This window comes from Chrysemys picta, chromosome 1, assembly GCF_011386835.1.
Source record: "Chrysemys picta bellii isolate R12L10 chromosome 1, ASM1138683v2, whole genome shotgun sequence".
Lineage (NCBI taxonomy): Eukaryota > Metazoa > Chordata > Testudines > Emydidae > Chrysemys > Chrysemys picta.
This window is the reverse complement of record NC_088791.1, coordinates 239025691-239048331: the sequence shown is the minus strand read 5'-3', so window position 1 is coordinate 239048331 and position 22641 is coordinate 239025691. Positions and strand designations below refer to the sequence as shown.

Here is a 22641-nt window from a genome sequence, read left to right as displayed (position 1 = left end):
ATAGGTTGCCTACTCCTGGTCTACATTGTTAAGGGAAATTTGCCAGCCAATTCTGTCAGACCATCTAGCTGGGTAATTTCCTTTTTTCATGATAACTGCAGTCAGAACTGCTTACATTTGAGCCTGATAGTAGCAACAATTTGCCAATAGCATTTTAATAACCAATATAAAGTTATTTCAAAACCATGTATAGTACAAATCTCTCATTGCACTAAATGTGAACTCACTTCAGCCTTGCCATGCCCATTAAAATAAAGTTTAAAGTCTTATGTATTTTTAACAAAAATTTAATTAATTTGATAGAGTCATATAGAGAAAGAGGTAGAGGTAGAGTATGTTTAAAGATGAATGAAGCACAAGACAAAAAGTGCTGGAAAGACTTCATTGCCCGGTCATCTCAGCTGAACAGACAGAGGAGAATCAGAGAGAGAGATGTGTTTGTACGTTAAGGCCTCACCCACTACCTATTGAGGCTAATAATCAGGCCCTTAATCCAGCCAGGAGCTCTCTCTGCAGCCAGATAGAACTGGTCCTGGAATCCTGTCAACAGTGGCCAAGTGCAAGCTGCTGCAGTCAGGTGCTGCCTGAGAACACACTTTCCTTTTTTGACCCTAAAAATAAAAGGCCTAATAATAAAAACCACAAAAAGAAAGAATTGGCTTTTTTCTTTCCCACAGATAACTGTGGAGTAAATATGCTCAGGAATATGGGTGGGAGAAAAACTATTAATTCTGAAAGTTAGCCTAGGAAAAACAAGATCTTTTAACACGTAAACTTGAAAGATTTCTAATGCTAGAAACTATCATAAGACTCCCACTTAAGCCCTGTTTGGAGGGCTTTGGGCTGACCTTGCACAGGAGCAAATTTCACCCTGGTGAAGCAATTAAGACATTTTGTGTGATAGAGGGGAATATACCCTTGTCATGGGGTACACTCACCACTGGGGGTGCCTTCTCCTGGCCACTCAAGATATACGACATGAATGGAGCTAATCCCCACTTCTGTTACTCATTCATGTACCTTGCCGCTTCTTCTCTCTCTCTCTCTTTCTGCAACTCATGATGCTCTCTTTATAATTTGGCCCTTCAACCAGGTAACTATAGCCCTCCCATTCCAGGGTACCAAAGTCCCACTGGATGACTGTCCTAGACAGCCTTCTGCTCCACTGCCTGGTCTGTGACACCTCCATGGGGAAGGTAGAGGAAACCAGGGCTCACCTACTATTCCAGGTTCCATCCCAGGGACCCTACAACCAGCAGCCAACTTCTGCACTGTCCCAAATCTTCCTACTGTTTCACTAGGCTGCTCTACTTCACCTGTGTCAGGCTTTTTCTCTATTCTTCTCTGGGTTTGCCCTTCCCTCAGGGCCAGGACCTCAAAGCTTCTAGTCTCCCCCCCTTTCCCTCTCTAAGGCTAGAAAGGGGCTACAGCTCCACTCTGTTTCCTGGATTTATCATAACCCAGCCAGTTCTTTCTCAGCTGGGCTCAATTCCTAATCAGGGGTTGTTTATCTAGCCTAATTCCTCTCAGGTGCAGCCTATCAAGTTAATTGGCCCCCTTCTCAGCCGCATTAACCCTTTCAAGGCTGGTGGGGGTGAATGCCCCATCATACCTTCCAAATCTTTCCTTCTTTTTATTAACTAAAGCCTTGAAGTGGTGGAAACTTAACAGTTAATTATTCTGAGTCATGGTAATAAAGCTTTGGAAGCTGCCAAAACCACATCATTTGAGAATAATTTGAGTGAAAGCTTTCCTCTCTCCATTTTTATGCCAAACACCATATGCAAATTCACATATTTACCCACAATGAAAGTCTTTCAGGGAAGGTGTACAGGGTGAAATCCTTGCTCCACTGAAGTCAATGTACTTCCAATAAAGTGACTAAGTTATCAGGATTTCATGTAAATATGATGTTGTGTATACGCATATTTCATTTCAATGACTGATCCACACAATAGAACTGACTTGGTTCCTTGTAGCTACTCAAACAAGGCTTTAAATCGCTCCTATGCAGGAAGTGTTTAGCCAAGAAAAAGAACACTCTCTTATATCCCGCCCCCCCATTTTTCATTCTTTTTTTCCTTCACCCTCCTCCTATATTATAAATAATGAGAAGTAAATGAAGATAAAGTGAAGTACCTTGATTGGGGCAGGGGATTGGGGTGCAGGAGGAAGTGCAGAGGTCAGGCTCTGGGAGGGAATTTGGGTGCAGGCTCTGGGCTGGGGCAGGGAGTTGGGTGGTATAGCTCCCAAAGCAACTGGCACACACACCCCTCTGGCAGCGGCTCCTAGACCGGAGGGCAGGAGGTCTCCATGTGCCACTGCCTGCAGGTGCCCCCCCGCAGCTCCCATTGGCCACAGTTCCCGGCCAATGGGAGCTGTAGAGTCAGTACTCAGGCAGTACATGGAGACCTCCCCGCCGCTGGGACATGATGGCTGCCAGCCATGGCAGGCAGGCTGCCTGTGCCGCCAACCAGGACTCGGACAGGTTGTCAGGTAAGATTTTTCCTGCATTTTGGGGGTCTCATGCCACCACACAGTTTGGTTCATGGTAAATCTGCTCCTGAGCTGGCCCACAAGGACTCCCCCCTTCTCTTCATTTAAATCCTTCCACTTCTTCTGTGATGCACACAAGAAATTAAGCTATCTATTTAGCTGTTGAACTGATAATTCTCATGAGTGAGCTGCTCATCACTATGGAGGGAGGGATTGCTGTGAAGAGAAGACAAGAGGTTTGAATGATAGAGAAAACAGGAAAGTCTTATAAATAAAAAGAAGGAAATGTATGACTAATAAGACAGACCTCTCATTGCGCTACTTATGTGTTACAATCCTTTTCCCCCAGCTTTTCCCTGTTTTTTTAAAATCTTTATCCTAAAGAGCACCAAGTCTGTGCTTTTCTTTGTGTTTGGAAAGTGCATAGCACGGCTTGGGGCACTACTGCAATCTAAATATTCAATACAGATCTACTCACAGGGCTGTGGAAATGGTCATCCCTCATTTCAGTTCCCTCCCTAGTTATGCAGCCTGAATCCTGAGGACGGCTGGGAAGTCATTAGAAAGAAGCACAATGCCTTAGAGACTAGCACATTTTGGCCATGGATAGTTAGTGGAATAGGTAGCTGTCATAGGCTACCCCACTTAGAGTGCCCTACAGCAAGCCAGGTTCACCTACCTCAGTTTCCCCCTTCAGAGTCCCCAATAACTTCACATGAGCTTTCTTAACTAAGTAATACCCTTCCTTGGGGACATATTATCATCAAAACATAGCCCATAACAAAAACCCCCAACATCGTCCATATATCACACCAGCTTATGTTGTCCTTAAAGACCCATGACATGATGCCCCACATACCACATTCTGGGATCTTCCACCCCTTCTGGTGCTAACAATCCTCTTCAGTCATTCTACCAAGACAGCCACCTCAGCCTTTCCAACTGAATTGCAACCCTGCTCTTCCTAGTGCAAACCACCACAGCATCTTGGCTGGGAGACTATCTTCACCATTGTATTCTAAGAAAACCCTGACTCCCTGGGTCTCTCTTGTAGCACCCAGGTGCCCTCTTTTAAGTTTAAGTGGGTCAGCTGATAAGGCACAGGTGCAATGACCCTGCTCCCTCTTAAAGGGCCAGTGTCATCCTGTGACTGTGGTGAATTTTAAGGGCATTTGCTTGCACTTCATAGGAATAGATGCAAGCAGTCTGAGATGAGAAATCAGAGCTCAGTACACAGTTGGGGCCAACAATCCTTACTCATGCAGAATTCCCACTGTATTCAATGAGAGTAGGAATGGCAGGATCAAGACTTTGAGAGTTAATGTCATTGTCTGCACGAGCCAGGGGCTAAACAATATACAATGCTCCACAGAATTGGATATGTACTGACTTTTTAAGACTATGTAGCTAGTATATTGGTTCTCCAGTGCCACTGAGCTGAAGCTGCACTTCATGCTATGTCATGTTTCTATTTTCTAAGGCACCAGTTGATGCAAACTCTGATCTTCCTCCAGGATGTCATTTCACTAATGGCAACGCTGTCCAGTACATAGTGGTTAGAAACTACCCTATGTCCTAACCTCCTATGCGCGTCAAGCATAGTTGCTGACAGGAAGCCTTTTACACCAAGCCCAAGATTTGTAAAGCTGTTAGTAATTGGGAAACTCACCAAGACATTGCCATGTCCTTTCAGGTAGTTCAGCTGTATGATAATTTATGCCATCTTGCTGCCAAGGTACTGTAATTGCATGCACTATACCCACAGTCGCACCACACCTTGAGTTTCTTTAAACATTTTGAGGGTTGTAGAACTGGCATCTAAGTGTTCTGTGAATCAGCTGCAGGTGTAAACAGGCACTTTCTCTAATGGGGAAGGGAGAAACAACCTTTAGCATGTTTTTCTTCTCTTGTTTTAATGGAATGATTATGGAAAAATCCCTGCACCCTTCTTAAAAAAAAGTTACTTCTCATGGCTGTTGTCATCCAACGACTAAATCTGTTGGCTCTGATGTTATAGTCATGAACTATGATCTCTGGAATATTTTTTTCAGAAGCAACCTTCAATTTAACACCCATGTCCTTATGTTGGCAAATAGTTCTTAGTGCATTTTATAGCACCCTCAAATCAGGCAGTTAGGTTTGTAATTGCAATAAAATATAAGTGCACCTATTTGAGGCCACTGTTATTTGCAGGTATAAAATTATCAGAGCCAAATCAGAAGCCAAGTTCAGCATAAGAAAATCCTCAAATAACTTTTGCAACATTATAATCAATAGGGTTGTGAACATCAAACACTAACGTGAACCACTTGCTGACTTGCTTCTGACGTCCAATTCTCAGCTGCCAAAATAGCTATTGCATAAGTCACTCGAAAACAAACAGTGAAGGGCAAATAACATTTCAAGTGTCTTTCTGGTAAAAGCAAATAACTCAGAATGGAAACTTACAGAAGACAAGACAGACAGAAACTTAGGACAAAAATATAAAAAGGAAAGTTTATATCACTTTTTTTAATGTGATGTCTGACAGCTTTATTATGCAACCATGCTATTATTTTACCTGTGAGCCTGCAATAAAAGAGAATCAATATATCGAAAGACAGACAGAGAGAGTTTTTGTCTGGTTAAAATCTTTAGTGGTCCATGAATAGATACAAGAAAACATCTCTAGGTTCTGATTACTTTACTTGAGTTTACTCTCATAGTTACAATGACCTCTCTAGAACTACAGGTTTGTGAGTGTCCTAATAGCCTGGGACAAAAAACTGTGTAGGGGCTTCAAAATCCATGGATTTAAATTAGGGCTGTCAATTAATCGCAGTTAACTCACATGATTAACTCAAAACATTAATCTTGATTAAAAAAATTAAACACAATTAATCACACTTATAACAATAGAATACCAATTGAAATTTATTAAATATTTTTGGATATTTTTCTGCATTTTCAATATTGATTTCAATTACAACACAGACTACAATGTGCACAGTGCTCACTTTATATTATTATTTTTATTACAAATATTTGCACTGTAAAAATGATAAAAGAAATAGTATTTTTCAATTCACCTCATACAAGTACTATAGTGCAATCTCTATCGTGAAAGTGTGACTTACAAATGCAGATTTTTTTTGGTTACATAACTGCACTCAAAAACAAAACAGTGTAAAACTTTAGAGCAGGGGTCGGCAACCACTACAGGCCAATGGGGGCTGCGGGAAGCGGCGCTGGCCGAGGGATGTGCTGGCCACATCTTCCCGCAGCCCCCATTGGCCTGGAGCAGCAAACCGCCGCCAGTGGGAGCCACAATTGGCCGAACCTGCTGACGCGGCAGGTAAACAAACTGGCCTGGCCCGCCAGGGTACTTACCCTGGTGAGCCGTGTGCCAGAGGTTGCTGACCCCTGCTTTATAGCCTACAAGTCCACTCAGTCCTACTTCTTATTCTGCCAATCGCTAAGACAAACAAGTTTGTTTACATTGATGGAAGATACTGCTGCCTGCTTCTTATTTACAGTGTCACCTGAAAGTGAGAACAGGGATTTGCATGGCACTTTTGTAGCCGGCGTTGCAAGATATTTACGTGCCAGATATACTAAACATTCGTATGTCCCTTCATCCTTCGGCCACCATTCCAGAGGACTACTCTTACCCACTGCAGAAGCAACAGGCAAGGGAGAGAAAAACAATCTCACATCTCGCCTGCCTCCTCCCTGTTACAGTGTTCTCTACCCAGCCCACATTGCTAGTCATCTCCCATTTCTCCTTCCACTGGGACAATCCTTTCCATTTTTCTATGAAATGACAAATTTACTGATTTACAAATTTCAGAAGCCATTTCATTGACTTCAATAGGAGCTGGAACAGATTCTATTTTGGATGTTAGCAAGGAACTGTAATCAAGGGCGTTAGTGACAAATTGTCATGACTCACTGGACTCAGACTTTTAGAGCTAGAGGTTTTCACCCGCTGAAAGGAAACTGGTTTGGCCCACTGGGAGCTGTGTTACAGTCTCAGAGTTCAAGAAATCAAAGTACATAGCAGGGGGAAAGGATGCAACTTCATTACACAAACATATCTAAGGCTCTAATGTATCCTGAAAGAGAGCTGCGCAGAGGCAAAACCTTGAACTGGAATAACAAAAATGAAGCATGTAAGTTAAGATGCAATAAGTTTAACACCTAATGACTACTGAGCAAAATACTTTAGGAACTGATTGCCCTTTGAAATTCAATTACACTTTTCTAGCAAACTAGTTCATTCCAAAAATGTAGAGAGTTGTCTCTGTTTGTAAATTTTGGGGTGACAGAAGTCACATGACCCTTTTACTGTAATCAACAAGCTTGATTCCAGTTAAGGTTGTCATCAGTTGGCAGAAGTTCAAGGAAATCTTTATCTTCTTCAGTAGATCTAAGCAAGCAGCACAGCGATGCTGAGTGCGAGCATGACGTGATTTCACTTAATATTTTTCTAGCCAAATTGCAGGAGATCAACAGCCTGAGAACAGGGAAGAGAGATAAGAATGCGTCACAGATAAACCTGAGGAGTGGGAATGGGTAATCAAGGAGAACAGGACTGGGACAAGGAGCTGGGGTAGGGAAGAGCTCAGATTGGGACAGGGACAGGTTGGTGTGGATGAAGCAGAAGGGGTCAAGCTTAGAGGAACAGGCCACTAAAACACACTCCCCTACAGAACCGGGAATGAAACTTGGGATTTCTGAGTCTCGCCATTCATTTGCTGTCAGGAAATACCTCTGAAACTCATGGCAGATTGTATGTCTCATTCTCCTCTAGTGCTGGTCCACACAGAGGATTACAACCAATACTGCCATCAGTTAAATGATCATAGAATATCAGGGTTGGAAGGGACCTCAGGAGATCATCTAGTCCAACCCCCCACTCAAAGCAGGACCAATCCCCAGACAGATTTTTGCCCCAGATCCCTAAATGGTCTCCTTAAGGATTGAACTCACAATCCTGGGTTTAACAGGCCAATGCTCAAACCTCTGAGCTAGCCTTCCCCTTTAAGCGTACTCTATTAGCTTAAGCAGCAGAGGTCTGTGCAGTGGATATAAAGGTTCCAACCCAGCTGATGACTCAAGTGGGTGTTGTTTTCTCAGAAAAGCATATTAAAAGAACAGTATTAGGGCTGCAAAGTCAAGCACTCAAAAGTAGGAAATGCCAGAATTAAGATTGCCTGTGCTACCTTAATTCAGCTCTTATGTGCATCAAAAAAGACAGATAGAATCAAATATGCCATCATTTGCAGAAGACAGGGTGAGATGGAGACTCTATTTCTGGATCCTAAAGTAACTTTGCACACCTTATACATAAAAGGGTGAAATCCTGGCCCTGTTGAAGCCAACCAGAGTTTTGCCATTTACTTCAATGAGACCAGAATTTCACCCAAAGTATGTTTGTGTAACATAGAAACTCCTTTGGCGGTACACAATTGGGTGTATTCATTACCAAGCAGATCTCTAGTTGTTAATATCCTATGTAAGTATAATGACTACTGTGAATAATAATGGGTTCTGAATACCTTGAGAGTTGTTCTAAGATTATTTTTTTCTTTGTCTTCTCCAAAATAATTCATTAAAAGTAATCCAGTCTTCAAAGCAGAACACAGCGACTGATTTGATACAGATCAGGGTCTGAAACCCTAGTTTTAAATCCTAGGAAGGGTTGACGATTCTACAAAAAAAAGGTGTCCAGGAGGCATAAGCAGCTGTATTGCTGCTGGCATGTGTATGAACTGCATAAAATTGAAACAATTAACTGAACATTAAGTGTTGAGTTAAACATTTGGGCTAGATTATATCAAATAAATCACAAAGGCCCCGATCCTCAAAGCTAGGGATGAGGCACCTAAAGACCTTTGAGCAACTTGTCCAAAAAGTCTAAAATAGTATCACCCATAACCTTGAAGGCAGTTGAGAGGATAATAGTTCCACAACCATCTTCAGTTTAACCATGATGGTTTGAATCTAAAAATGAGTGGGATAGCTCAGTGGTTTGAGCATTGGCCTGCTAAACCTGGGGTTGTGAGCTGAATCCTTGAGGGGGCCACTTAGGGATCAGTGGGAAAAATCAGTACTTGGTCCTGCTAGTGAAGGCAGGAGGCTGGACTCAATGACCTTTTGAGGTCCTTTCCAGTTCTATGAGATAGGTATATACCGAGAATTAGCAAAATTCAGATATTAACATTTAAGCAGAGATCAGTGATTTTTTTTTTAAATTAAACAGCTTGAATTATAGCGGTTTATGTGCAGGGAAGTAAAAAAAATCTCTGAGTTGCATTTAAAAAGCCACATGTAACAGAAAATTATTTTGGTGATTTAAAAAAAATTATTTTGGTGATTTAAAAAAAAAGTAGTGCTTCCTTCAATTAAAATGTAAACAACTCCTGTGCCCAGACTGACACACTGTCATAAGTGATCAAATTCAGACTTCTTGTAAACAGCAGCAATTCTATTGATCAGCACATGAGGACATAATTTTCTTTTACACAACCTTTAATTCTCACCCCCATGAACTTGGTGTACTCACTGTTTATTAGAATTAATTATTGACACCAGAAATGCAAGATCTTGAATGTACAGTCCTAGATAACGTCATATTAGAAGCATTTATCCCGTGTCATTTTAAGTTTCCTGCTCTCTAGGGTTTTTGTTGTTGGTGTATATATCATTTATTTTCTTGGGCATGTATTTTAAAGGCTAGTGCATCACATATTTGGATCTCTTGGATGGGTTGAGTGCTTATGTTTCTGACACATTGTGACTATATATACACACACCACAAAGATTATGTTAACTCAGGGCTTAATTTGGAAAGAGAGGTGCCAGGCCCAAAATGGCATCCTCCACCTAGCATGACATTGCATGCACCATACATGCAAGGTCACGCCACATGGAGGACTCCATTTTGTACTAAGCAATGGCATCTTCCACACCAGGTGACCTGGCATTCATGATACACATGAGGTCACGCCTTGCATGACAGACAGAAGAGGTGCCAGGGATGAGCCCTGAGGCAACAAATTAACCCCTGTGATAATTGTATATTATTACATGTATCCAAAATATTATGTATCTGCTTGATTTCTAAGATTTTGTGTGTCGTGCTTACAAAAGGGTCCCATCTGCTCAGACAGTTGCAACACCCTCACCCACAAAGGAGACAGTCATCAAATCAGTGATTACAATCTATTAAGACTGACTGGGTCCAACTGCCCAAACAATTGTGCAGCCAAGACTAGGGTATACTCCTGGCCAGACATCACTTGAATGCTCCAGCCCTCCAGGGGGAAAAAAACCCTCCAAAACCAGTCTGCGGCCTCAGGAGAGTTCATGCCCGGACTCTGGAACAAAGGCAACCATTGAGCAATATGGTAATACATTCCCACTAGAACAGCAGAGCCTCTCTTCTACTGAAGAGTGAGACAGACTCTCACTCAGAGGCCGGTGGACAGGACAGCAGGGCATGTTGTCAGCTGTGATCAGGGTGGGTCACAGGCATGGCCGGCTCCAGCATTTCTGCCGCCCCAAGCAAAAGAAAAAAAAAAAGCCTTGATCGCAATTGCGACCAGCGGTGGCAATTGGGGGGGAAAAAAAAAAAAAGCCATGATCGGCGGCGGCAGTTCAGCGGCAGGTCCTTAGCTCCTAGAGGGAGTGAGGGACCTGCCACCCCCGAATTGCCGCACATGCTGCCCCTCTCCCTTGGCCGCCCCAAGCACCTGCTTGTTAAGCTGGTGCCTGGAGCCGGCCCTATTCACAGTATGATCTTTGCTTTCCAAGGAACTGTGAGTTGGTTCATCTCTGCTCTGCTGTAAGTTAAGAGGAAAGCCTGTCTAACTTGTAGTGAAGTGTAAGACTAAAGGAGACTAAATATTTTGCTGTTTTAAAATCATTGTTCTCTAATGCTCTGTCCCCACTGCCAAATACAATATTTTGTTTTTAAGGAAAGGGTCGAGTGTCACGAAATCCACACTGGTCATCTCACCTCTGAAGAGGCTCAGGTAGGCACCCTACCCAGAAGGATCTACAAGGTAACAGAAGTGTGGGCTCTGATGGATTCACCCTTCTTTCGGTCTGGAAGAGCCTGGATTGTTGAATCCAGACTTGCTACTCTACAGGTTTTCCCCCACTACATGTTTTCAGACCCTTGTAGAGACTAGGAGGGAAAAATCCTAGCCTACAGAGAATTCCTTTCTGATTGACTGGCTTCCCCAGGCGCCCATCTCCTGCAGTAGGAGAGCCAAACAGAGCTGTTATACAGGCTGATGGACGATCAATCCAGCAGCCTGTGTAGCAGGCTGGAGCACTGCCCCGCCACGCCCAACTGTGTAAACAGAGGGCTGAGAGCTAGTGATGCTTCAGCCCTTAGATCTCAGACCCTGCTGGGGAGCAGCTGCTCCCTGCTCTCTCTGCTCATGTGCCCTGCACCCACATGCACCTCTGACCTTGGCACCCCCCCCCACACACACACACACCACAATATCCCCATATTCCTCCCTATCATCCCTATGTGTCCTCTGCCCCCACCCATGTACCACGGGCCACCTAGTGCCTTCTGCCTCCCCATGTGGGTGTGGAGTGTGTGACTGGGTGCACAGAGTGAGAGGCTATTTGGATTCAGGGTGTGCATTTAATGTGTTATGGGGAGGCTGGAATACATGGAGGTACATGGTGGAGCAAGTTGTGTCTTGGGAATGTGTGTGTAATGAATGTGTGGGTGGAAGATAGGATGGAGCGAAAGCAGTTGTGGAATGAATGCTAGTTGAGATGTCTGATGTGGGCATTATGAGGACAAATGGGCAGCATGTTTGAATTTATGCAAATTTATGTAAAATAGGCTACCTGTCTTTTGTTTGCGAAGGTTGGCTGGTTGGTGTATCCACCCTGTAAAGGGGAGGCTTGAGGGACCCAGGGAAACAAGCTGGTGCAATTGTCCTACCCTATCAGAGGTGCCAGAAGAACTGCAGAAAAGTTCCCCCGCAACCGCAAGCACCAGGTCACACTGCTAATCATTCAAATGTGGCCTCTATCCTAACTGTTCCACAATTATACCACCCAGCTCTGGACAGGGGCTATGGAGGCCTGGACCTCCCCCTCATTGTGTTCAAGGTCTCAAAAGTCTCCAGTATCCATGTCCCAGGAGACTAGGTCGTAGGCAGTCAGGCCTGATGGTTAGAGCAGGAGTCAGGCCTAGTAGTCTGAATCCAAATGCTAGTGACCAAAGTCAAAGCAGTCAGAGCCAGGATGGGAGCCAAAGATCAGAACCAAAGCTGGAGTTCAAATGCTAAAGCCAAGGGTCGAGAGAGTTGGAGCCAGGACTCAAAGCCAAGGGTCAGAAGCAGAATACCTGGAGTCAGGGAAGGCAGGAGCAGGGCTCATTCTAAGGAAGGAGCAAGGCAGGGACAGGACTGGAACAAGGCCAAGTGCAAAACAAGGTCTAGGCTGGAACAAGGCGGGGTGCAGGGCAGTTGCTAGGGTGGAGCAGTGCAGGAGCAGGGCTTGGAATCAGGCAAGTACAGGAAAGCAAAGAATCCACAGACATATGTGTTGAGTAGCCACTGATCCGCTGTGGCTTCTGGGCTTAAAAGCTGCTTTGCCTTAGCCAATCAGATGGTTCTGCTGAGGCCCAGCTGCACTCACTGGCTGCCTGGTGACTGGGCCGGCACAGCTGCAGGCCCTCATACCTGACACAATGTACCCTATTTGTGTACGTCCATTAAACACAACATGCCCTTCTCGTGTAACTTTTACATGGAACTATGGTTTTGTCCTTCCCATTCATCCCACTGTTGTTAAACATTCCCCAAGGGTCTAAGGCTGAAGAGTGTGAACATATAGCACCTTCTGCAGCAACTCCCTTCCATATCTGGTCCAATTTCTGCATCCTCACGCGTGCTTTTATGAAAACACACTACAGGTGAAAGCTAAGAGGGCACAGACATGTGACTGCTGAAACTGACTGGCTTGGCCATTTGCCCAGAATGAACCAGAACCAAAGTTATTCTACTTAAGTTATGCTTTGTCTGTGCAAACCAGATGCAACATGCGCACTTCATCACATCGTTCCTGCATTCCTTTCATTGCCTGCTTTTTTTGAGAGTGAAGGAGATTAAAATTCCTCCAAAACTAATCCATCAGCTTTTTTTATTTTGTTTTTAATTTTTGCCCAAGGAGAATTGAAAATATTTTTGCCCTTTTGACCCAAGCAGCTAGTCAAAGTCTGTGGCCCTGGGAATGTTCCATTTGGAAGTAGAAATTGGTGAAAATCAGGTATTTCTTTGAAGCTGTTTTGTTTGTTTACAAAGAAGGTACAAAGTCCTGTGTCTCTGAATGCAGAAGGAACCAAGAACAAATGGAGCAGGTGTTTAGCTTACGTCCCCAAACTTCTTTAGCCAACACCAGACCCAAAAGCGCTCTCTCTAGCTTTTTCCAGGGTCACGCTGTGCTTAACAGGCCCCTACTGACCTTTTCTTGCCTCTCTCTCTCTCTCTCTCTGTGTTCCTGTCTGTGACCTCAGGATCTGTGTGTTCTCTCACACTCCCACGCACACCTACCCAAAACAATACCCAGTCCAAAAGCTCCGGGGCATATTCTCACACAACATTTGTCTTAGGTGGGGCTTATGTTTACAGTTATGAGTTGTGACTCAACTATCAACCTCAACAGTGTATTAACCCAACCCATAACAATGTTTCGCCCCAACCCAATTCACAACAGTGTTTTCTTATCTGGTAGAAAAAACAATTGATGTCAAAGTTAAATGCTCACAACAGGAAAATTAAGTTACAGATTTGGTGACTGTGTACACACATAATGCTACATATGTGGACCTTGCCTTTATTAAATAGAAGGATGACTGAAAGATTAGATCAGTGGTTTAGGAAAAAGTAGCTTTTCATCCCCATAGATCAACCTTTTATTTTTCTAGTTGACGTAGAAAGCCAGCTCTACGGAGCAGCAATAATTCTGCAGAGTGTTTTTATAAAAGCAGAGATGTCAAAGGTAAAACCCATGGGCCGGATCCAGCCCACACAACAGTTTCATCTGGCCCATGGACTTCCTATAAACCTTTGAACTTGTCTGCATGACCCCAGAGTCTACACAATAGGGGTGAGATTTGTAGAGTGCAATACACTCTGTATAGTCTATACAGTGGAGTTTGAGCTCAACACACTGGTGCACTCAATAAATCACACCCCTGGAGTCCAGACACAGGTGCAGCAATCCAGAAAAACCTCATCTACAAGCATAGAACTACTTGGTCAGTTTTAGAGGTGCTGGAAAGGCAAAAGCTGCTACGTGTCCGGGCGAGGGGAAATAGCACTGAAAAATGCTTACTTGCCAACTGAAGAACAGATATCCCAACCTGGCAAGTCAAAGAAAAGGAAACTTCAGATAGTCAAAGCATGAATATATTATCAGCATGGTTGATCTTTGGGCATGTCTACACTAGAAAGGTAAGTAATTCACAGTAATTCATGTCCACACTACCCTCCTTCTGTCAATGGTCCGCGTCCTCACCAGGAGCACTTCCACTGACTTAAGGGGGCAGTAGGGGTGGGGGTGAGAGCCGAGGCTTTCAGCTCCACAAGCAGCTCTCCACCTGGAGCCCAGCTGTCCCCTCCTCCGGCTCTTGGCTCCCTACCGCTGGTAGCCCAGCTGCCCACCCCTCCCAGCTCTCGGCTCCCCACTGCAGCCAGGACCCCGGCTGTGAACTCCACACACAGAGTCTGGACAGCTTCCAGGCTCCCAGCAAGGAGCCTCAGAGCAGCCGCCGGGCTCCCCCAAGTGAGTGAGGAGATGGGGGCCTCCAGGCAGCTGCCGGACTGTGCCCACCAGGCTCCCCGGTCCCCACTCCCACCCAGGCTGCACCCCGGGCTCCCTGCTCCCTGTTGCAGTGAGGAGCCAAAAGCCCAGGAGGCAGCCGGGCTTCCATGGTGGAGACTGGGAAGCTGAGAGCCCAGGGGGGCAGCAGGGCAGCACCAGGGCTCCCCGCAGGGAGCCGGAAGCTTCCAGTCAGCAGCCCATCTGGCAGCAGAGAGCCTGGTGGGCACAGCCTGGCTCAGAGCAGGGTATGGGGAGCCCAGGCAGCAGCAGGGAGTCTGGGGGCAGCCAGGCTCCCGGCAGGGAGTAGAGTGGGCACAGCCTGGTTGGGAGCAGGAAGCCCCACAGCAGCTGGGATCCAGTTGGAGCTCCCCACCCACCCACGGCTTTTTTGTCAATTTCACTGCTCCAGCATGGAGCAGTGAAATTGACCAGAATGACAGCTAGCAGCCCATGTAAGTAACCAGCCTCTATAGGGACACTGTGTCGCCCCTAACTACACCAACATAAGCCCTACGCTTCTTGTGGAGATGGCTTTATGATGTCAGTGTAGTAGGGCACTTACACTGGTGGGAGCAAGGCTGTAATATGCACACTGACATAATTGGGTCAAAGTAAGCTCCCTTATGTTGACCTAACTCTAGTGTAGACCAAGCCCCAATCTATTTCCGTTTTAATCACTTTTGCTGAATTTGGCCCACACCAAGTGGCAGGGTATCAGCTCAGGTCTGCTATTGCAAAGAGTTTGCCCCGCCTGTTCTAAAGGATTACCGGCACACCTCTATTGATTATGTTTCAGCAACTGGACACCATCATTGTTCTACAACAATTTTCTGCTGATGTACATTGGACTCTACTGTGCCATACCACTGCTGTGCTTTTAGCAGGTTCTCACTACTGAGCTGCCTGCGAGGTAAATGTCCTTTCTGGGGCAGAGCAGTGGGTACACTCCCTCTGCTCACTTCTAGTCTCCAAGAGGACTTTTTGTTCCCTAAGCCCCAAAGCCTACTGGTGCTCCCTCTGGGACAGCATTGCTCCACAATGCCCCCAGTCTGGGACTGCAGCTAGAAACCACAATTCTAGCCCTCTGTACTCAGGAAAGTGTGTTCAGCAACTAAACAAACAAAGCAAGAGTGGTATTCATAAAGCAGTGTGGGAAAGGAAATACCAGTATGAGAAGATCCTCCTCCATCCTGCTTAACATAAGACACTCTTGTCATAAAGACAGATAACTTGTCTGTTACAATGTACTGTAATTAGAGTTGGAACGCACACCCCAGAGCAAGATCCAGACTCCAATACAGACTATTGTCCTGAGGCAACTGGCAGCTATGTTCATCAGCTAGAATGCATTAGGGCTTTGGACAGGATTACAAAGCTTTGCAGCCTAGCAGGCATATCCAGCAATTGTGTTCAATATTTACGTCTCTTGATCTGCCAAATCTCTTCACTCAGGAAAGGACTGCAAATAAGGGCGCTGAAAGTTTAACTGAGGAAAGAGGGCTGATAATAAATTCCTTAACAATGTTTACAAGCCAGATTGGAGTCACAGCAGCATAGTGTAGGATCTGCACTGTAGCGCATCAACCATTTAACTGCCTAGCTCATTTTCAATTTGTGACTAACAAAACAGCCTGCAGCATGGAACACTGAGCCTCATATGCAAAAACTGTGTTTAAAAAAAAGGAGGATAAAATTTACAGTTGCCACCAATTTGTCACGTAAAATCAATGAAATGGCAACATTTACTGACTGTGAAACAGATCCTGCTATCCCTTCTCACTCAGACCAACTTCCCAATTCAATCAATCGATGTACCGGCTGAGAGAGGAGTGTACAATTTGGCCCTGTGAATGCCAAACCTTAGCTGAGCATCCGGTACTTCACTGGGCATGTGATATTAGTGAACAGATAACCTGCTATGTGAGAGGAAAGTTATCACGGTATTACAGATACACTAAAGAGAAGGGGCCAGATCCTCAACTAGTGTAAATTGTCATAGTTCTATTGAAGCCAATGGAGCAGTGACAATGGACACCAATTAAGGCTCTGGCCCAAGGTTCTGAATGGAAATTATCACAATACATACTGGCACTGTATTACACCGTGCTAAAAGAGATGGCTATAGCACCCGAAGATTCCATTCAAGATGAGGCCCCATTGTGTTAGGAGCTGTAGGAAAATGCAGTCACTTTCCCAAAATGCTTCCAATCTAGTTAAAGACAAGTTACAAGAAGTTAGGGCAAGACATAAACATAGACTGTCAGCTCTTTGGGTCAGGGACTGTCTTTTTGCTCTGTGTTTGTACAGCGCCTAGCGCAACGGGATCCCCAGTGAGGACTCGGGCTCCTATAGGCTACGGTAACATAAATAAATAATAAAAATAATAGTCATAATGGAAAGGTGTGGTGGAGGCACAGCGAGGGTAACTGTAATAAAAACACACCATTGCTTCGGTTAGTTATGTGCACAACTTGAGGGTTCCAAGTCATCTGAGAAATTTTTTTGCACATAAATAAATACATATCAGCTCTTCCGCCTCTCAGTCACCCATTCCCAGCATTGCAGACATATATAACTAAGCATCTGCAGAAGCCAAAGCCAACAAACAGGATGCCTCCTCTATCTCCACATCTCCAGCTCAGACTGTATCCAAGGCAGAATAGGCCCACTCACATTTTAAATGAAACATTATATACGATGAAAGTACCATGGACTAGAAAAACAGTAGAAAGGCACATCAGTTGCAAATTACATAGCTTGAGTCTTGTATTTCTATTAAATTTAAAAGCATATTTATAAGTGAAGCTCAAGGAATGCTTCCCAGTAAGTTATGCTGCATGTGTATAAAAAGGGTGCTCTCACTTTTGAGATAGTTACGTTCTTTGCTGTTCAGATTACAAAGGAGTTTACTTATTAATGCATAGAACTGTATTTAGATTCTATGATCATTAAAGCCTAAATCAAAGGAGACAGTAAAGCAATTTAAATATTAAAAAACCCAATAGCCTGTCACAGTCTGACATTCACCAATATATTTGCAGAGGTATGCATTTTTTTTAACGAGTGCAACACCTATGTCAGGCCGAATCTTCAGGTGTGCTGGAACAGCACACCTAGGGAAGGAGTGGCTTTCTGCCACATTTCCACCCACACCTTCAGATCCCAAGAGCTGCATGGGCTAGTTTGCCCTATGGCACAGCTTAGAGCAGCCTTAGAACTGCTTTGGCCTGTAACAGCCTTCTAGAAAGCTGTTACCCTGACCTGGACTGCAGCACACTCCAGTCAGAGTCCTTCACACTCAGTGCTTTGAAAACTTAGCACTGAGTTATGCCAGACAAGTAAAATCACTATTTTGCATTCAGGGTATGTCTATACTACAAAATTAGGTTGATTTAATAGAAGTCGATTTTTTAGGGAGTGATTTTATACAGTCAATTGTGTGTGTCCCCCCTAAGCGCATTAAGTTGGCAGAGTGTGTCCACAATACTGTGGCTAGCGTCGACTTTCGGAGCGTTGCACTGTGGATAGCTATCCCACAGTTCCCGCCGTCTCCGCCGCCCATTGGAATTCTGGGTTAAACTCCCAATGCCTGCTGGGGCAAAAACATTGTTGCGGGTGATTTTAGGTACATGTTGTCAGTCGCCCCTCCCTCCGTGAAAACAACGGCAGACAATCATTTCGCCTCTTTTTTCCATGTGGACGCCATACTGCTTTCAGCAGACGGTGCAGTAGAACTGCTAATCGTCGTCATCAAACGACCACTTCTGCTGCAACTCTGCTCTCATGAATCTACCTCACAGATCCTCTCATCGTTCTCTATAAATATCTATTCTCGAGGCATCTGTCGTCAGCCACCGCTTCCGCTGCAACTCTGCTCTCCTGCAGACACCATACCACGGCAAGCATGCAGCCCGCTCAGCTCAGCTAAAGGACACCGCCTCTGTTGTGTCCTGGTGCTGCTGGCAGCAGATGGTGCAATAGATCTGCAAAACTGGTCTTCCAACCACTGCTTCCGCTGCCACTCTGCTCTCCTGCTCTTGTTTTGATTGATAGCAAATTTCTCCATGTTGGCTGTCATGGGCTCCCACTTCCGCTGCAACTCTGCTCTCATGAATCCACCTCACAGGTCCTCTCATTGTTCTCTATAAATATCTATTCTCGTGGCATCTCTCTATAAATATCTATTCTCGTGGCATCTGTTGTCAGCCACCGCTTCCGCTGAAACTCTGCTCTCCTGCAGACGCCATACCATGGCAAGCATGGAGCCCGCTCAGATCACCGCGGCAGTTATGAGTATTGTAAACACCTTGCGCATTATCCTGCAGTATGTTCAGAACCAGAACCTGCAAAAGCAGGCGAGCAGGCAACAGCAGTGCGGTGACGAGAGTGTGAGGACATGGACACAGACGTCTCTCAAAGTACAGGCCCCGGCAATTTGGACATCCTGGTGGCAATGGGGCAGGCTTATGCCATGGAACGCCAATTCTGGGCCCAGGAAACAAGCACAGACTGGTGGGACTGCATAGTGTTGCAGGTCTGGGATGGTTCCCAAACTTTCACATGCATAAGGGCATTTTCATGGAACTTTGTGACTTTCCCCTGCCCTGAAGCACAAGAATACCAAGATGAGAGCAGCCCTCACAGTTGAGAAGCGAGTGGCGATAGCCCTCTGGAAGCTTGCAATGCCAGACAGCTACCGGTCAGTTGGGAATCAATTTGGAGTGGGCAAATCTACTGTGGGGGCTGCTGTGATCCAAGTAGTCAACACAATCACTGAGCTGCTGCTATCAAGGGTAGTGACTCTGGGAAATGTGCAGGTCATAGTGGATGGCTTTGCTGTAATGGGATTCCCTAACTGTGGTGGGGTGATAGGCGGAACACATATCCCTATCTTGGGACCGGAGCACCTTGGCAGCCAGTACATAAACGCAAAGGGTACTCATCAATGATGCTGCAAGCACTGGTGGATCACAAAGGACGTTTCACCGACATCAATGTGGGATGGCCGGGAAAGGTACATGTTGCTCACATCTTCAGGAACTCTGTTTGAACAGCTGTTTGAACAGCTGCAGGAAGGGACTTACTTCCCAGACCAGAAAATAACCATTGGGAATGTTGAAATGCCTATAGTTATCCTTGGGGACCTAACCTACCCCTTAATGCCATGGCTCATGAAGCCATACACAGGCACCCTGGACAGTTGTAAGGAGCAGTTCAACTACAGGCTGAGCAAGTGAGAATGGTGGTAGAATGTGCATTTGGACGTTTAAAAGCTCACTGGCGCAGTTTACTGACTTGGTTAGACCTCAGCGAAACCAATTTTCCCATTGTTATTGCTGCTTGCTGTGTGCTCCACAATATTTGTGAGAGTAAGGGGGAGACGTTTATGGTGGGGTGGGAGTGGAGGCAAATTGCCTGGCCACTGATTACGCTCAGCCAAACACCAGGGCAGTTAGAGGAGCACAGCAGAGCACGCTGTGCATCAGAGAAGCTTTGAAAACCAGTTTCATGACTGGCCAGGCTACTGCATGACAGTTCTGATTGTTTCTCCTTGATGAAAACCTGCTTCCTTGGTTCACTCTACTTCCCTGTAAGCCAACCGCCCTCCCCTCCCCCCTTTGATCTCCACTTGCAGAGGCAATAAAGTCATTGTTGTTTCAAATTCATGCATTCTTTATTAATTCCTCACACAAATAGGGGGATAACTGCCAAGGTAGCCCAGGAGGGGTGGGGGAGGAGGGAAGCACCGGGTGGGGTGATGGAGGAGGGGAGGAGGGAAGGACAAGGCCACACTGCACTTCAAAACTTATTGAATGCCAGCCTTCTGTTGCTTTGGCAGTCCTCTGGGGTGGAGTGGCTGGGTTTCCAGAGCCCTCCACCCCCATGTTCTTGGGCATCTGGAGGAGGCTATGGAACTTGGGGAGGAGGGCGAGCGGTTACACAGGGGCTGCAGTGGTGCTCTGTGCTCCTGCTGCTTTCCTGCAGCTCAACCATATGCCAGAGCATATCAGTTTGATCCTCCAGTAGCCTCAGCATTGCATCCCGCCTCCCTTTCATCATGCTGCCGCCACTTCTCCTCTTGCTCCCGCCACCTTTCCTCTTGCTCGTCCCTCCTGTCCTCGCATTCATTTTCTGCTTTCCTGGACTCTGCCATGGTTTGCCTCCATGCATTCTGCTGAGCTCTTTCAGTGTGGAAGGACTGCATGAGCTCAGAGAACATTTCACCGCGAGTGCGGTTTTTTTTGCCTTCTTATCTGCGCTAGCCTCTGGGACAGAGATGATAGAGGGAGCGTTGAAACATTTGCAGCTGCAAGAGGAAAAAAAGGGAGAGTATTCTTTAAAAAGACACATTTTAGAGAACAATAGGTAGACTCTTTCACGGTGAACCAAGCTGTTAACATTACATAGCACATGTGCTTTCGGTACAAGGTCGCATTTTGCCTCTTATATTGAGGGCCTGCCGGTTTTTGGGGTGGCTGCGGTTTTTGGGTTAACGTGCAGCACAAACCCAACTAAACTCCCCCCACACACCCAATTCTCTGGGATGATCACTTCACCCCTTCCCCGCACCGCCTGGCTAACAGCGGGGATGATTTCTTTTCAGCCACTGGCAAACAGCTCAGCAGGAACGGCCACCTCTGAATGTCCCCTTAATAAAATTTCTCTATTTCAACCAGGTGACCATGAATGATATCACTCTCCTGAGGATAACACAGAGAGATAAAGAACTGGATGTTGCTTGAATACATTCCAATAGCTGTACTGGCCGCGAATGCATCCCAAGTCTTCAGGGCAAATTAATCTTTAAACACACTTGCTTTTAAACCATGTATTATATTTACAAAGGTACACTCACCAGAGGTGCCTTCTCTGCCTTCAAGGTCCATGAGCCTGCATTGTGAGGGTTGGGAGGGTATTGGCTCCAGGGTGATAAACAGTTCCTGGCTGTCAGAGAGAGAATGGTTTCTCCACTTTCCTGCTGTGCGCTACCTTCCTCCTCATCATCATCTTCCGCATCCCCAAAATCCTCATCCCTGTTGTGTGAGACTCGCCCCTTGCAGGAGCCCACGAACAGGAATTGGGTAGTGGTGGGCTCATCATAGAAGCGGCATGTCTGGGGATCTGACCCGGAGTGGCCATTTGCCTCTTTGGTTTTTTGGTAGGCTTGTCTGAGCTCCTTAAGCTTCATGCAGCACTGCTGCGAGTCCCTGTTACAGCCTCTGTCCTTCATGCCCTTGGAGATTTTTTCAAATATTTTGGCATTTAGTCTTTTGGAACGGAGTTCTGATAGCACTGATTCGTCTCCCCATACAGTGATCAGATCCAGTACCTCCCGTTCGGTCCATGGTGGAGCTCTTTTGTGATTCTGAGACTCCATGGTCACCTCTGCTGATGAGCTCTGCACAGTCACCTGTGCTGATCAGCTCACCACGCTGGCCAAACAGGAAATGAAATTCAAACGTTTGCTGGGCTTTTCCTTTCTACCTGGCCAGTGCATCTGAGTTGAGAGCACTGTCCAGAGCGGTCACAATGGAACACTCTGGGATAGCTCCCAGAGGCCAATACCGTCACATTGTGTCCACACTACCCCAAATTCAACCCGGCGATGTCGATTTCAGCGCTAATCCTCTCGTTGGGGAGGAGTACAGAAATCGATTTTAAGAGCCCTTTAAGTCAACAAAAATGGCTTCGTTGTGTGGACGGGTGCAGGGTTAAATCAATCGAACACTGCTAAATTCAACCTAAACTCATAGTGTAGACCAGGGCTCAGTGAGCTGAAGTGTCACAGATAGGTGAGTTATGTTGGCCAGTGCTATAGGATGACACAGAAACAGATCTCTTTAGAGGTAGTACCATTTTTACTTCATTACTTTCTGAATACATACAAATAAGGACATTTAAAGTTATAGTTCTATAGCAACCATATGGTCTGGAAAGTGGCAAGATTATGGAGAGGAGAACATTCAAAGTGTGAGCCTGTGATGTAAAAATGCCTCTCTTTGGTATTTTATTCCTCTTCGCATCTAAATATAAATCAGTGTAGAGGTTAGTTTTTCCTATAATTCAGGGTTGGGGTGCATTGAGACTAATGGTGGGTAACCACAAAATATACAAAGCCTCAGTTAAAGTATGCACGTGAAACACTGAATATGTTTATCTGATCTGCAAAACTAAGCTGGAAATTTCCCAAGCACAGATCCACAAGATCACTAATGCTTCTTGTTGTGGGGGAGCGTAGGCAATACTGCAAAACCAGCCTCTCTTGTGGTGTTTTGGCACATTCGTTTCCAGCCACAAGTG

General features: G+C 45.5%; 1 protein-coding gene across 5 annotated transcripts in view; it reads right to left on the bottom strand.

The window, feature by feature from the left end:
• The window catches only part of IL1R1 (interleukin 1 receptor type 1), a 77928-nt gene extending 74392 nt beyond the window's left edge, over positions 1-3536 (bottom strand). For 4 of the 5 annotated variants that reach the window (XM_065580911.1, XM_065580915.1, XM_065580913.1 and 1 more), the window contains exon 1: positions 3356-3536. The gene's annotated coding sequence lies outside the window, so the exon portion shown is untranslated. Of the gene's footprint in view, positions 1-1316; positions 1332-3355 lie in introns of those variants that run through there. The other variant, XM_065580912.1, reaches the window with a different exon arrangement.
• Between the last annotated feature and the right edge of the window lie 19105 nt (positions 3537-22641).